Source organism: Nicotiana attenuata, unplaced genomic scaffold, assembly GCF_001879085.1.
Source record: "Nicotiana attenuata strain UT unplaced genomic scaffold, NIATTr2, whole genome shotgun sequence".
Taxonomy (NCBI): Eukaryota; Viridiplantae; Streptophyta; class Magnoliopsida; order Solanales; family Solanaceae; genus Nicotiana; species Nicotiana attenuata.
In genome coordinates, this window is record NW_017670973.1 from 140,523 (window position 1) to 156,311 (window position 15,789).

The following is a 15,789-nucleotide window of genomic DNA, read 5'->3' on the forward strand; positions in this document are numbered from 1 at the left end:
GCATTTGTGAACAGTTCTTCCCATTTGCGAAGTGGGTCAGGGGAAGGCAGTGATTGAAAATGCGATCAAATGGTCGCATTGAGGAGGTCATGGTTCGCATTTGCGAACAGTCCATCACATTTGCGATGGAAGCAGAAGTGTGGAGATCTTCGCATTTGCGATTGACTATTCGCATTTGCGGGGTTTGCATTTGCAAACCCCAGGTCGCAAATGCGACATCTGCAACTGATAAAAATGGGAGTTAGACGGGATTTTTGGTTCATTCTTAAATTTTCAAACTTAGAAACCCTAGAGGCAATTTTTCAAATAACTCTTTGTCCCCAAATCATTCGTAAGTGATTCTAAACTAGTTTCTTTCAATCTTTCACTACTTCTCCTAAGATTTCAACCAAAAATCTAGTGTGTTCATGGTGGAAATTGGGGGTTTGGGTAGAATTAGGGATTTTGTAAAATGGGGATTTAGGCCTCAAATTGAGATCGGATTACAAAACAAATTATATAACCAGGATCGGGGGCGAATAGCTAATCTAGTGTGCTATGTGAATTTCATGTGAGCGATGTATATGCAGGGTGACGAGTGCTTATACACCGCCGAATTATCTATTTTACCTGATTTTCCATTTTTCCTTAATTGTCTCTTTCTCTGACGAGTGCTTATACACCGCCGAATGATGTTAGACTTTTCATAGTTTCATGATTCCTTGCTATTTGACTAAATTGACTCACTAGCACCTTCTAATTGTCAATTACTAGATTGGTCTCGCTGAGTAGAAATTACTTATGTAGATCCATGTGTTGTAAAAGGTTTTCCTTTATGGTTCAGTTTAGTATTTTTGTTTATCGTAAAGGTTTTCGCGGTACGAATTGTTAACTTGACTGTGTACATTGAGTATTTGATACTGATATGGTGGGATCGGGTTGCATGCCGCAACATGTAGAATAAGGGTGGAATGATATGGTGGAATAAGGATGAACATGTATTGATACGGTGGGATCAGGTTGCACGTCGCAGTTGGTGGAATAAGGGTGGATTGATATGGTAAAATAAGGGTGGATTGTGATACTGATATTGATATATTGTGGGATCGGGCTGCGCGCTGCAACATTTATATATTATCTCTGTTTTTGATGTCATTACGGTGAAATAAGGGAGGATTATGTGATGTACGGTGGGATCGGGTTTCGCGCCGCAATAACCTATGTATTTCCATTTATTGAGTTGTGTTGGTTTTCAGTATTCTCGTTCGAAATGTTAAGGATTGGTAATTCTGGAGGACACTGGTTTATAACTTGAGGTTGTAGTTATTATTTGCAGTTGACTCTTCTTATCCTGTTCCGTATTTCCTTTTTTCTACCTTTATTATGCGTACAGATTGAAGTGTGAATGGCCCGCCTTAGCCTCGTCACTACTTCATCGAGATTAGGCTCGGCACTTACAGAGTACATGTGGTTGGTTGTACTCATTCTACACTCTGCACTTCTTGTGCAGATTTTGGAGTCAGTCCCAGCAGCGGCTATTAGCGTGCTTGGAATGATCAACTCAGCGAAGACTTGAGGTACAGTTGCTCAGCGTCCGCAGCTCCTAGAGTCCCCTTCTTTATTTTTAGTTAGCTGTGTATTTTCATTCAGACAACTCAATACTTATTTGAGACCCTTGTATGTATTAATCTAGTAGCTCGTGCACTTGTGACACCGGGTTCAGGGATGTAATAGACGTATGGCTATTTTAGCTTCCGCATTATCTATTTTGGATTATTGCAATTAAATCATTTCTTCTTCATTAATTAAATATAAACTGTTAAAAGGATTAAATTGTTCTAACGTCGGCTTTCCTAGCAAGTAAAGTGTTAGGCGCCATCACAGTCCCGACGGCGGGAATTTCGGGTCGTGACAGGTGAAGAAGCCACCTGGTCGCTGGTGCTCCTACTTAACTTGCTGGCAGTTCGGACATCTCGCCACATACTCAACAATGTCCTTCTTCATCTGCGGCCACCGGTAATGCTGCCTCAGGTCACGACATATCTTTGTGGCACCTGGATGAATGGAATAACATGAACTGTGTGCCCCCTCTAGAGTCGTCTTTCATACCATCAACATAAAGAACACATAAGCGACCATGGAGTCACAGAACACCACCACCTTTCATAGTAACCTCCTTGGCATCAACCCGTAGAACCATCTCTCTATTAACCAACAAGTGCAGATCATCTTACTGACGAGCCTTGATCTGCTCGAATTAAGAAGACTTGGCCACAACAAATGCAAGAACCCGACTGGGCTCTCAATTATCTAACTGAGAAGTCAGTTAGCTAAGGACTGGATGTCCAAAGCCAATGGCCTCTCCTCTGCTTGAATGAACATCAAACTAGCCATACTCTCGGCCTTTCTTCTCAAGGCATCCACCACCACATTCGCCTTGCCCGGATGATAAAGGACGGTATATCATAATCCTTCAGTAACTCAAGCCACCTGCACTGCCTCAGATTAAGATCCCTCTTCTTAAACAGATGTTGTAAACTATGGTGATTGGTGTAAACCTCACATGACACTCCATAAAGATAATGCCTCAAGATCTTAAGAACATGAACTATCATAACCAACTCCAAATCGTGCACATGGTAATTCTTCTCGTGGGGCTTCAACTGACGTGAAGCATATGCAATAAGTCGCCCCTCCTGCATCAATACATAGCCCAAACCAATGAGTAAAGCGCCGCAATACACAATATATATCCCTGAATTGTAGGGCAAAACAAACACTGGTGCTGTAGTCAAGTATCCCCCCAAAACTCAAGGTAAAGAGGCTCGGTCAAAATATAAATTCTAGTCCGCCCTCAATTATAACTTTAAGTAATCAAACAAACAAGTTTAGTTCAAATAGTACAATTAAGGCATGGTAAAGATCTAAGTCTACCTGGACATAAACATGAATCTAGCTATACATGGACTCTCATGTACATCGTACGTACGTAGCACCCATAACAAGTAGCACACCATAATTAGAGTACCTACGGGGATAATGTTATCTTATAAGATTAGACAAGAGACTTACCTTGCTTCCAAGCACGCTATTCGGCTCCCAAACCTCATTAGTCACCTCAAAACGACACTAGCAACTAGAAACTAGTCAAAGGATGTGCAAGCCAAATAATGTATGCTAAAAAACTCATAATTCAACTATTAGAGTAATTTCCCAAATGAACTCAGAAAGTTAATAAAAGTCAACCCCGGGCCTACATGCCCGAATTTCAAAAAACTTTAAAGATACATGTAACCCATGGTGTTACAAACTCAAATATATAGCTTATACCCAATTCCATAGACAATTTCATGGTCAAATCCCATTTTTACCAAATTTAAGGTTTTTCACCAAGCCCCCCAAAATTTCACTGATTTCTATGTAAAAATCCTTACATAATCCATATATTAACTCATAATTGGTGGAAATTGCTTACCTTATGATGTTTGATTATAATACCCCTCTAAAGAGCTCCAAAATCGTCCAAGCCAAGTGAAAAGTGGGAGAAATGAGCCTAAGTCCCGAAATAAAACACATTCTGTCCAGGTCCTTCCTCTTTGCGATAGCGGAAGCCTCCTCAAGATCGTGAAGGCCAAATCTGCAGCCGCCCAAAAATCATCTTCGTGACTGAGATGCCTTACCTGCCCTGCCCTATCCGAACGCGACCGTCCCTACGCGAACGCGAAGATCAACTTCCAGTCCTAACTTCTTCTTCGCGAACATGACCTTCTCACGAACGCGTAGCACCATTGCCCAAAGCCTCCGCGAATGCGTCTCACCCAACGTGAACATGAAGCACGAAAAAGCCTCCAGCCCAAATCTTTCATTGTGAATGCGTGCCTCCCATCACGTCCGCGAAGATCAAAACTAGAACCAGCAAAATTTGTCAAATTCAACCTTGCTCCGAATGGTCTGAAACTCACCGGAGCCACATGTGACCCCGCCCAATTATATCAACAAGTCCATAAACGTAATCCGAACTTGCTCGAAGTCTCGTACCATGCCCTGAAATCCCAACCACGGGGTTGTGATGGTGCTTAACGCCCACTTGCTAGGCAAGCCGTCATTAGCTACACAATTATTCATTTAGCAACTTTAAAAGCTGATTAATGACAAGGTAAAGCTGAAAACTTCAAAATATATAATAAACTCCAAACACGTTGTCTAGTCTAATCCCAAAATCAGGTGTTACAAGTACATGAGCTACTAAAAGTACTAAAATCAAGAACCGAAATAAAAATACAATTGTCTGAATGAAATAAACAGTAATAAGATAAGAAGGGGACTTCAGGGTCTGCGAACGTCTTGCAGCTCTACCTCAAGTTTTCGGATAATGACTGTCCGAGCAAGCCTCTACTAAACGATGTTGGGACTAGCACCAGAATCTGCATAAGAAATGTAGTATGAGTACAACCAACCACATTTATATTATTACTCATTGTATTGTTTGTTTCTATTGTCTTATTACCTTGTTGTTGCTATTGTTTCTCGGTTGCTTCATTTTTAATGTATTTGAGCGCAGGGTCTTCCGGAAACAGCCTCTCTATCTTCATAAAGTAGAGGTAAGGTCTGCGTACACGCTACCCTTTGCAGACCCCACTTGTGAAATTTCACTAGGTTTGTTGTTGTTCTTGTGCTCAGTTCAACACCTTCGCTCCTGAGAGTTTTCTTCATTTGTCTTTTTTCTTTGAGTGCAACCATGCTACATGGAGTTCATGAAACTAATTGCGGTTTAATTATTCTCCATGGTCGCTACATCCAGAGGTAAATTCAAGATTTAAAACAACAACAATAGTATACCCAGTAAAATCCCACTAGTGGGGTTTGGGGAGAGTAGAGTGTACGCAGACCTTACCCCTATCTCGAAAAGGACAGAGAGGTTGTTTCCAGGAGACTCTCGGCTCAACAGGAGAGGCGAGATCTAAATTTTAATGAATTCGAGTTCGAGATTCTACAACAATTCATTTGATTTATTGGATTTGAAATTAATTATTTAGACTTATTTATTGAATTCCTTTACACATACGAGTTTCTAGTTAAAGTAATTTATATCGGATCAACCTATACCTTATACTCTGCATACTCGCTCCTGGCTACACTTAGAGGTAAGGGAGGACAATTTTGTGTTTATTGGAAATAGGTTCAACTGCATTAAGTGCTTTCCTTAAATTATACTAGTACATACAATTGAACAATTCTTAAAGAACATACTTTTACTAAATCCGCACTAACTTATAAAGTAATAATAAATGTAATGCTATTTTTGAGCGTTTGAAAAGAGTCCGAAATCTAAATATTGTTGATTTTGACTCAAAATACGTTTTTAATGTGTAAAAAAAAAAAGATACTTTTCTATATATAACGCGGTTTTAAACCGCGCTATACTTTAATGGTGTTTTGGCCGTTAAAGTATAGCACGGTTTAAAACCGCATTATACTATAACGCCTTTAATAACCGCGTTATACTATATTGCCTTTAATAACCTCATTATACATATAAGTGTGCAATGGTTAAAGGACAGCTGAGAAGCTAGCTTTGGCCTTGAGGTGCGTTCGAATCCTTACAAAAGCATTCCTTTATTTTCCTATTTTTGTTTTTCAATTCTTTTCATTATTTGGTTTAAGTATTTAGATATAAATATTTTAATAGAGAAGTCTTTTATTATTTCTTTAAAAAATCAACCGACATTTTTAATAGTTGTTATTTTGTGCTATACGTAAAACAAAATTATTTTTTTCTCCTTTTATTTTCAAATTTAGAATTATGAGTTTTATTTTATAGTTAAAAATTTCATAAGAGAATAATATATATAGTTTAATATATTGGTTGAATTATTTTATTTTTTGATATAAAAAAATATGTTCACGCACACAACCAAAAAATTAGAAGGTACTATTAAAACAACCAAAAAGTTAGAAGGCATTATAAAAATGATGCATCGTACATTGAGATAATGCATATTCCTGGGATGCAAATCATTTTCTTTATCTATTTTAAATTTCCTTCAGTCTATGCCTTGCTTCTAATTACTCAATTACTTAGACGGTATCAGATCTGATTTTAATTTGGAGAAATAATTTTTTTTTAAAGTTACTATTATAAATTATTACTATTTAAATACTGTTTATTTAATTAGTTTTGCTTTTAATAATTTGATTCTCAAAAAAGTATTTATATCTAAATACTTAATCCAAATAATGAAAAATGAAAAAGAAATAGAAAAATAAAGGAATGCGTGCCTAGGGATTCGAACCCAGCAAACTCAAACACAAAGCTAACTTCTAAACTGTCATTTAACCATTGCACCACCCAACACTTACATGTATAATGTGGTTATTAAAGGTGATTATATAACGCAATTTTAAACCGCGCTATATTTTAACGGCCAAAACACCGTTAAAGTATAGCGCGATTTAAAACCGCGTTATATATAGAAAAGTAACTTTTTTTTAAAAAAAAAATTAAAAACGTATTTTGAGTAAAAAAAAAGAAAAAAAAATATTGTATGATTCTTTATTATTGATAATGTTGTGATTGTTTAAAGCTTTTGGGTTATATTTGTGATTTCCTTATCTTTGTATGAAAGTTCTTTCTAAGTAGATGGTGTTTAGTTATACATACTAGTGCTATTCGATGGCACTAACGTCCCTTTTGCCTGGGGCGCTACGTCTTTAAATGGATGTAGGTGTTTCTATAGCAGGCAATGTTGGTCGCAGCTAGTGCTGCATCATCCTTTCAGCTAACTTGGTGAGCCCCACTTCATTTCGGGGTTCTGTTTCATCTGTTAATCATGTACTTTGTATTTGAGGTATAGCCGGAGCCTTGTTGCCGGCATTTCCATATTATTCTTCAGTTGTATTTAGAGGCTCCGTAGATAGGTTGTGGGTAGTGTCGGGTATTGGAATTAAAATAGAAATATTGATGTTTGGCAATGATGTATAAAACTTGTAATGTCTTCAAAATTGTGAATGAAGTTGCTAATGAAAATGAAATGGAAAGCGTTAATGACATGTTTATAGAATTTGATTAATGGAGTCCATCTCCTATTTATTCATGAATTAATTTGGGTAAAATGAAACCTAATAGGCTTGCTCAGTTGGATTCACTCGGTTGAGCGCCGGTCTCGCTCCTCGGATCAACCACATTTAGGTTTCGGACTCCGTTTGAAAAATTGTTTAATTTGTTTTTTTGTTGCAAAACTAGCCCAAAGTTAACGTCAAACAGACATCACTTTAATGCTTGAGAGCATGGGTGACTATATTGGAGAGCTAGCTTGACGACATCAATGCTATTTTCCAATGATTTGAAGCCTGAGCAGACACTGAATTTGTATAACCACTGGTTTCACTTCGAGTAATTGGACCGATTTGATTGCATGACGTATTATTTCATTTTCTACAACTGCTGCTCCTTTCAGATTACGCTGATTACGTAACAAAGTTCATTCAAAAACCTTTTAAAACAAAAGTTTTTCTTTTAATAATTAGCAATAAACTAAACATGACAAAAAGGTTTACGTTCAACACAGATTATAATCACGTAAACGAGCGAAATATTCTGATAAGAATGATGAACGCACGAAAAGGATAAACATTAACGTAGAAGTTTACTAGTTTTCGTTTTAGTTCAAAAATTAAACCAAAAGATAGGTCAAATACATAGACAACCCTCTAAGTTGGGCATAAAATTAAATTTATATACCTTCTTTTAGTTGTGTCTGTTAAACATTTGATTTTCTTTTCATGGTCTATTAAACATTTGATATTGTAAAAGTATTTTATTCCTTGCTCTCCCTTCTGGACATCCTAATGAGGAATATATTTTATTCCTTAAACGAATCTAATTATCTCCTATATCGTACGACAAATTGTTGTTATTCTGTTTAATTCGCGGACTCATATACATAACCCTTTATTTAGAATGATAATGATAATTACGCTGATTCAATACTTTTGTCTTTTACACATCGGATAAAATGAATCTTTACGTAAATATCTCATGTTCATTTTTTTTAAACTGATATACATAAAATATTGATTATACATGGTTATGCATATATTATACATGTATTATACGTATATAATACACATGCTATTTATTAAAGGCGGATCTAGGATTTAAACTCTATGGGTTCAACTTTTAATCTTTTTAGTATTTAACTCTTTATGTTTTTAAAGCTATGAGTTCACATATAATATTTGTTGCACTTTTAGTAATATTTTATATATATGTTTTTGTTCTACATTAAAAATTATGGGTCGAATTAAACTCAGTACCATTATTTTGAATCTATCCCTATTGCTTATTTTTAGCGATTGAGTGAGCGAATATTTAGGTTAAAAGTTTTAAAAAAAAAAAAACATGTATTGCTGTGGTGACATGGTACAAGGCATGTTTCTCGGAGTCCAAAACCTAAATATTGTGGTTTTGGGCTCAAAATACGTTTCTACTGCTAAAAAAAAAGTTACTTTTTTATATATAACGCGGTATTTCACCGCGCTATACTTTAACGGTATTTCAGCCGTTAAAGTATAGCGCGGTGTAATACCGCGTTATATATAGCGTTGTGTAATACCGCGCTATACATGTTTGTGGGCCTACCAATTAGTCTCCTGCAGTTAACTGACATAACACTAATTCAAATATATATAGCGCGGTGTAATACCGCGTTATACCTTTTTGTGGGCCCACCAATAAGTCTCCTGCGGTTAACTGACATAACAATAATTCAAATTGGTATAGCGCGGTGTAATACCGCGCTATACATCAAAAAATTCAGCCCCCTGAGCTAGGCCTTGCCTTATTTGAAGGCGTTAGGATTTTATGAAAATCCATTCGAAAAATATTCTAACTTCCGTTCAAACTTTTCTTCTTGTTATCAAACATTTTTTATTATGTCTGAAGAGCCAAAAATAAGGGTTTCATTATATTGGGGGGAGTGAGGTTGTAGTGAAGAATAACTCTGTGAGGTATAGTTTATCTCCACAGTGTCATGTTAAATTGCCGCTTACAATGGAGTACGATAAATTGGTATCGTTGTTACGTAAAAAAAAAATGAGTGTGAGAAAACGTTCGGTGAACCTTAAAGTAACCGGTAGATATCCGTATTCTGCGACTCTGCATGGGTTTGCTTGTTATTCTGAGTTTTACATCGAAGATAGTGAAACTTTTAGAGATTTTTTGCGGATTCCGGATGAATACCGGAAATTTATTGTGATAAAATTATTGGAAATGTACGTCAAGGTTGAAGACATTCCCAATAATGAGGTTGCGCATAGTAGGGATAACCCCCAGTCATCGGGTGGTTATTCTGGAGCAGTTTTTGCCGGACAGATTCCAAATGAAAGAGTTTGCCTTAATTTAAACTTATCACCACCGACGAATGAGCAGCGAGGAAATAATTTCTCTCCTACTTTGCATAATCCACAAGACGACTAGTAAACTTCAATTTTCCTTTCTGTTACAATATTTATTTTTTGTTGAATTGAATTTGTATTAACACTCATATTTTCCAAAGGGGGTACCATCCGGATATGAATTTTACAAGTTATGACCCCGCCCAGCTGGAATATGCGTAGTTCTGGCGTGTTGGATCACGGTGGTCCATCCGGGAGTCATCACCAACAAGAAAATATCCATCATGGAATGTCAACACAGTATGACTTATAAGTGGAGTGATATAAATATATGTAAAGTATTTATAAATTTGAGTAGCTTATCATTTTGTTCTTTTTGCGCAGTGAAAACAAGCAACTTGATGGTCCTGACCTCACTCAGTTGCCCATAGACGACGTATTTACTCATGATTTGGCAGATGGGCAGAGTCAGGAAGATAATAGTGATTATGACAACAATGCCGATGAGTCTGGAGATGACACACCCTTCCCTGACGAGGGTGATGAGGAGGAAGTGAATGTCGAACCTGAGCTGACGAGGGAGTGTGCTCCTCCACCTCCCGTTAGACCAAGAGTGTACGAGTCCCACGTGTCGTTTCATGAGCAGAATATTCCCTACCTTGATAATTTTCCAAGTATGTCGGATGTGGATGCCCTCACAAGGGATGTTGACGAATTTCGATCAGCAATGTGGGATGAGTCTAGATCAACGGTGCTGGCAAAGGGCATGTATTTTCCTGATAAAGCTCGCTTAACCAGGGCTGTAAAAATGTGCAGCGTAAGAGAGTGTCGTGAGATGATGGTATGGGATTCAACTCCGGAGGTATACAAGGTCAAATGCCGTAGACACTTTATAGGTTGTAACTGGATGTTGTGTGCGATCAAGAAGGAAACAGGGTTATGAAAAGTGGATAAATATATTAGCACCCACAGATGTGAAATGGACACATTCAATGAGAATCACTTCAACTTGGATGAAGACTTGATTTCTCTTGTCCTGATTCCATACTTGAAAGTGTCCATTAGGTACAAGATCAAAGAGTGTATTACAGCCGTCCATTAGGAATATGGGTGTACTATAACCAAAAGAAAGGCATATCTCGGGCGCAAACGTGCATTTGAAATTATTTATGGTGACTGGGATAAGTCATTTTCATCTTTACCCAGGTGCATGGCCACACTGAAACACTTTAACCCCGAGGTTGTTGTTGAATGGAGGCATGGGTGGAGTCCAGGAATACCGGAATATATATTCAGATATGTGTTCTGGGCATTTAAACCAGCAATTGATGGTTTTGTGCATTGCCGTCCGGTAATTTCCATAAATGGTACTCATGTCTATGGAAAGTATGATATTAAGTTGTTGATCGTTGTTGCAGTATGATCGGAGCCAACCCTACACCACTATAGAGTGGCAAGAGCGGTCGATGTAGCTTTTACCCGAAAAGTCGGGATCGAATCCACAGAGAGCTAAGAAAGGTTTGGAATTGGATTCCTATCTAATCTAGCAATGTGCAATGTTCTTAATTGAACTTCCAATCATTCTTGTTTGTTTGTTACTTCTAATTTAATACTAATGATGTACGAAATTAAGCTAAGTAGATATTTTTGTAGGGTTTTCTGAATTGGTAAAGAGGCACTAGGGAAGTGACTTACTCCTAGGTGAGTACCTAACGGAATCCAAGACTTAGGGCAACAATGTTATAGTTGGGATCATGATATAGCCAATGCACGAAACTACTCACTCTATACCTCTCGGTAGTTTGAGTGACTTTGCCCTAATTGGCTTTCTCAAGTCCAATTGAGTGTTCAAATTTGTGCAAGCAAAGTTGGCTCAAGTCGGGTATTACTCTCTCTAGGTTTAACCCTTTAATTGGGGCTATCAATCTCTTGAATGAGATAGAATTCACCCCAATTCCTCGTTGGCCTGAATTTCTTAAACTTGGGTTCTCTTTCTCAAGAAGAGCCTAAGTGAAAAAGGCACAAATTAGTGTTTGCAACCACCAATTCAACATTAAAAGCACAAAACAGGCCAAATATCATTCACCCATAAACATTAAAGCCCTAAAATAGAAGACCCGTTAAATACCCACACTAGGGTTGAGCCACAACCCTAGCTAATGGGTTTAGATACTCATAATTGAAGAAGAAATCATAAATTGAGATGAAATAGAAGCCATAAAATATAATTACAAGTTAAGAATCTAAGACTAATTGCTAAACAAGCTATAAAATTACTCAAAAAGGTTAAAATACGGCGTTCACGTGCTCAGCTAAACAGAAGATGCCCTAAAAATCTGAAAAAGAAGTATTTATACACAACTAAATTTTCCGGACAAAAATGCCGCCGACGGAGGTACTGCTGACAGCGGAAAATTGACCGCTGCAGCGGTGAGGCTACCGCGGCCGCATAAAATCAAGCGCATACCGCGGTCTTCATCTTTTAGCTCAACTTCGGGCTCTCTGAACCTCTTCTCCGCGGACCGCGGTAAAAGGACCGTTGTCGCGGTAGAGGCATAGCGGCCGCACAAAAGCACCAGCGGTCAGCGGTGACTTGAAATCCCAAAATTGCATCTCTCTGAATCTATGCCACCGCGGACCGCGATAAAAGGACCGCCTCAACGGTGGATCCTCTGCGTCCACGGTTGGTTTTCCGCTGTAGCTCTCAGTTGACTTGGCTTTAAACTTGTGCAGGTTTCACTCCTTTTTGAGCTGGTTATGACATCCTTGTCTCTTTTTGACCAAACACTGCAAACACGCACAACAAGTTAGCTTTTGGGAATACTTATACACACTTTTAATCCAAAACTCAAGCAAAAAAGAGCATAAAATAGACTAGAATCCCTGGTTGTCACAGTAGATGCCAATGGACAAATATTTCCACTAGCTTTTCCCATTTGTGCCAATGAAAGCGAAGAGACGTGGACGCTATTTTTGAACCACTTGAAGCAACACGTTGTCAAACAACGTTCATGTATTTATCTAATATCTGATCGGCATGGTGGAATTTTAAGTTCTGTACGGCATTGGCCTGAATGGCAGTAACCCTATGCATACCACCGTTACTGTGTGAGGCACCTGACGGACAATTTCCAGAAGAAATATCCCAAGAAGGACTTGCATGATTTAATGTGGATGGCTGCAGCTAAGCACCAGCAGTGCAAATTCAGGAGGCGCATGGAAACGATCCGGCAGTTAGACAAAAGATCCTATAATTGGCTGATGGGATATGAGCTTCAAAAGTGGAAATTGCATGCTGATGGTGGCAGATGATGGGGAGCCCTGACTACAAATGTGTCGGAGTCATTCAACGGCTTATTGAAGTCTGCACGTGGATTGCCTACCACTGCCATGGTCCCGATGACATTGAAATAGATGGTGGAGAGGTTTGTTGAAAGGCACAGAGCTTCATTGGAATTGACGGACATGGGTGTTGCATTTATGCCAATACCGATGAGAAAATTTTAGAAATATAGGAGGCGAGCACAGTGGCATTCATATTTACAGTATGATCATGACCGGGGTGTTTTTGAAGTTCGCATCGCTATCCGCGGACACCGGGGGAATAATCTACAAACTGTGAATGAAGCCAGCAGGTTGTGTTCATGTGGGAAATAAACCATCTACCACATGCCGTGGGCACATGCCATGAAGTGCTTTCAACAAGTTGGTTTAGGGGCAACCAACTATCTTGATAGGCAATACAGTGTTGCTGCATACGTAAACACATAAAGTGGGCAGTTGCAGCCATTGGGTGCTGAGCATTATTAGCCGCGGGAACCATTTTAAAAGGCTGTGTAACAAGGACTATTTGCTCAAGCTTCAAGTGCAAAAGTGCGCATAAATGTGGCATATGCTCGCAAACAGGACACGTCCGTCGTAAGTGTCCTTCAGCTGGTTTAGGTGGCGGTGGTAATCCAACTCCTGGTGCAAGTTCGTCTAATGTACCCAACTATTAAAGATACACCTAGTGATTTGTTTTCGTAATATTTTTTGTAATAAGTGTCTGTACTTGTTTATGTTGCAAAATTTATCAAATAAAATTATATCCCACAGCCTTGTTACATCTTATTATCTAACATGACCTTTTGAATTGGGATGATGATATGATAGTTCCAACATTCAACTTATTGGTGTTACTAAAGAAGACCAATATAAAGATTGAAATTTCATAACATAATACTTCAAGAGAAAAAAGCACAACAAGCATAACTAAACATACATGAAAATAAAAGATAATAAAAGGATAAATCAAGACAAACACATCCTAGTACCAAGTAAAAAATGGATTAGTACAAATAGGATATCCGTCTCCCTTCGCGGTTAAATACTACGTTTTGTGTGAATATATATAGCGCAGTTGAATACTACATTTTGTGTGTTGCCTTGTCAGTCTGAAAAGCTGACCAACTGCGGAAAAGCTATTTCGTTTCAGAAAAAGTTAATATGTATAACGCGGTTGAATACTGCATTTTGTGTGTTGTCTTGTCGGTCTGAAAAGCTGATCGTCTACGGAAAAGTTGTTTCGTTTCAGAAAAAGTTAATATGTATAGCGCGGTTGAATACTGCATTTTGTGTGTTGTCTTGTCGGTCTGAAAAACTGACCGTCTGCGAAAAAAAGCTGTTTCGTTTTAGAAAAAGTTAATATGTGTAGCGCGGTTGAATACTGCATTTTATGTGTTGTCTTGTCGGTCTGAAAAGCTGACCGTCTGCGGAAAAGCTGTTTCGTTTCAGAAAAAGTTAATATGTATAGCGCGGTTGAATATTGCGTTTTGTGTGTTGCCTTGCCTATAAATAACGGCCGCATTCTAGTTATTTTCTGCGATTAACAATGTTGATACCAAATTTATCCCTTTATATTTTAAATAATGCACTAAATCCTTCAAAATAGCATATATATGCATATATAAGCATGCACAAGGCTCTCATTATTTTTCCCATAATTTTAAGGGTGTCAATTGATTTATTTTCCCCCCTTTTATCCATAAAATCCCCAATAATTATTCCAAAATTATTGTTTTGATAATTCATTTATTTGATTTCTATACTTAGGCCAAAATATAGCTAATGTAATTTTTATGTATTTTTACAATTACATTTAGTATTTTTTAAGCTAAATTGCATATAATTGCAATGTTAGCCCATTTTAAAATATAATTATATTTATATGCATAAAATTGGCCCCTGTATTTTTAAAATGTTAATTATGTATTTTAAAACATTTTGGCACCTTAAATTATTTTCCAGATATCACTTATTATTTATTAAAATTAAAATAGGGAAAACTGACTATTTAAATAATAGCCAAATTTGGCTTTCAATTATAGCCAAATCGGACCCCGATTCCCAGCCCAATTTTACAATTAATAACTCGACCCATACCCTACTAACCCTTACCCAAACCCGGAACCCACCTACCCATTTGAATCCTAACCGTTGATCCCCTTGATCAACGGTCCAAATAATTCCCTTCCTTTTTAATTCTAATCAACCCCCTAACCCTAATCATTTTTCCATTCCGCCGCCTTCATATGCTCTCTCATCTCCACTCTTCTCTCAAACCTATCCCTAGACTCCTCCACTCACCTCCTTCTCCGGTCATCTCCAGCGACTATCTCTCAAACCCCAAGCCTCCAATGGTCACTCCACCGCCTTGCTCATCATCTCTAAGGCCCTCAAGGGTCCTGGGCCATGTCGATTGGGAACTAGGGTTTTTGATTCTGTTGTTCGAGGCTTCTCTGGTGTGATTTAGGGCAAAATCACACCATATGTGTTATGATTTGTGAAGTTACAATAGGTTCTTTCGATTTCTATTTGGGTTCCCTTTAAAACCCTAACTCTCTTCTGAATCTCTCAGATCTGTGTTATTTTCATGCTTTAAGCTTGTTTCCTTCTATGATTTGCTTATTCTCAAGCTTTCCTCTGAAAGATCCTCTACCCTAAACCGTTTTACTTTCATTGAAAACTAGGGTTTTTCGGAGATCCTTCTACACCTGTTTTAACCGATTTCCTTAAGATTGAACATTTTTTCCCTTGTTTATTTTGACCGATTTTATGGTCCTACTACTTTTTAACTTGACTCTGTTAAAAGCCCTAACTTTTAAAGATTTTCATTACTTCATTTCTATGTGTGCTAGCATGATTTTCTCTACTTCTTTTCTGTGTGTTAGCATGATTTTCTTTACTCTGTTTCTGTGTGCTAGCCTATTTACCTGATTCGTTTTAATCTCTCGTTGTCCCCCATGCTTCGAATATGTTCTGCCGAATCTTTAGCCTACATATATCATCCTTATATGATTGTGTTTGCTCATCTCTTGTTTCTTCTTGTCCATATAACTGACCTTGTTTGTTTGCTACTCCTGTTCATTCGTCTCT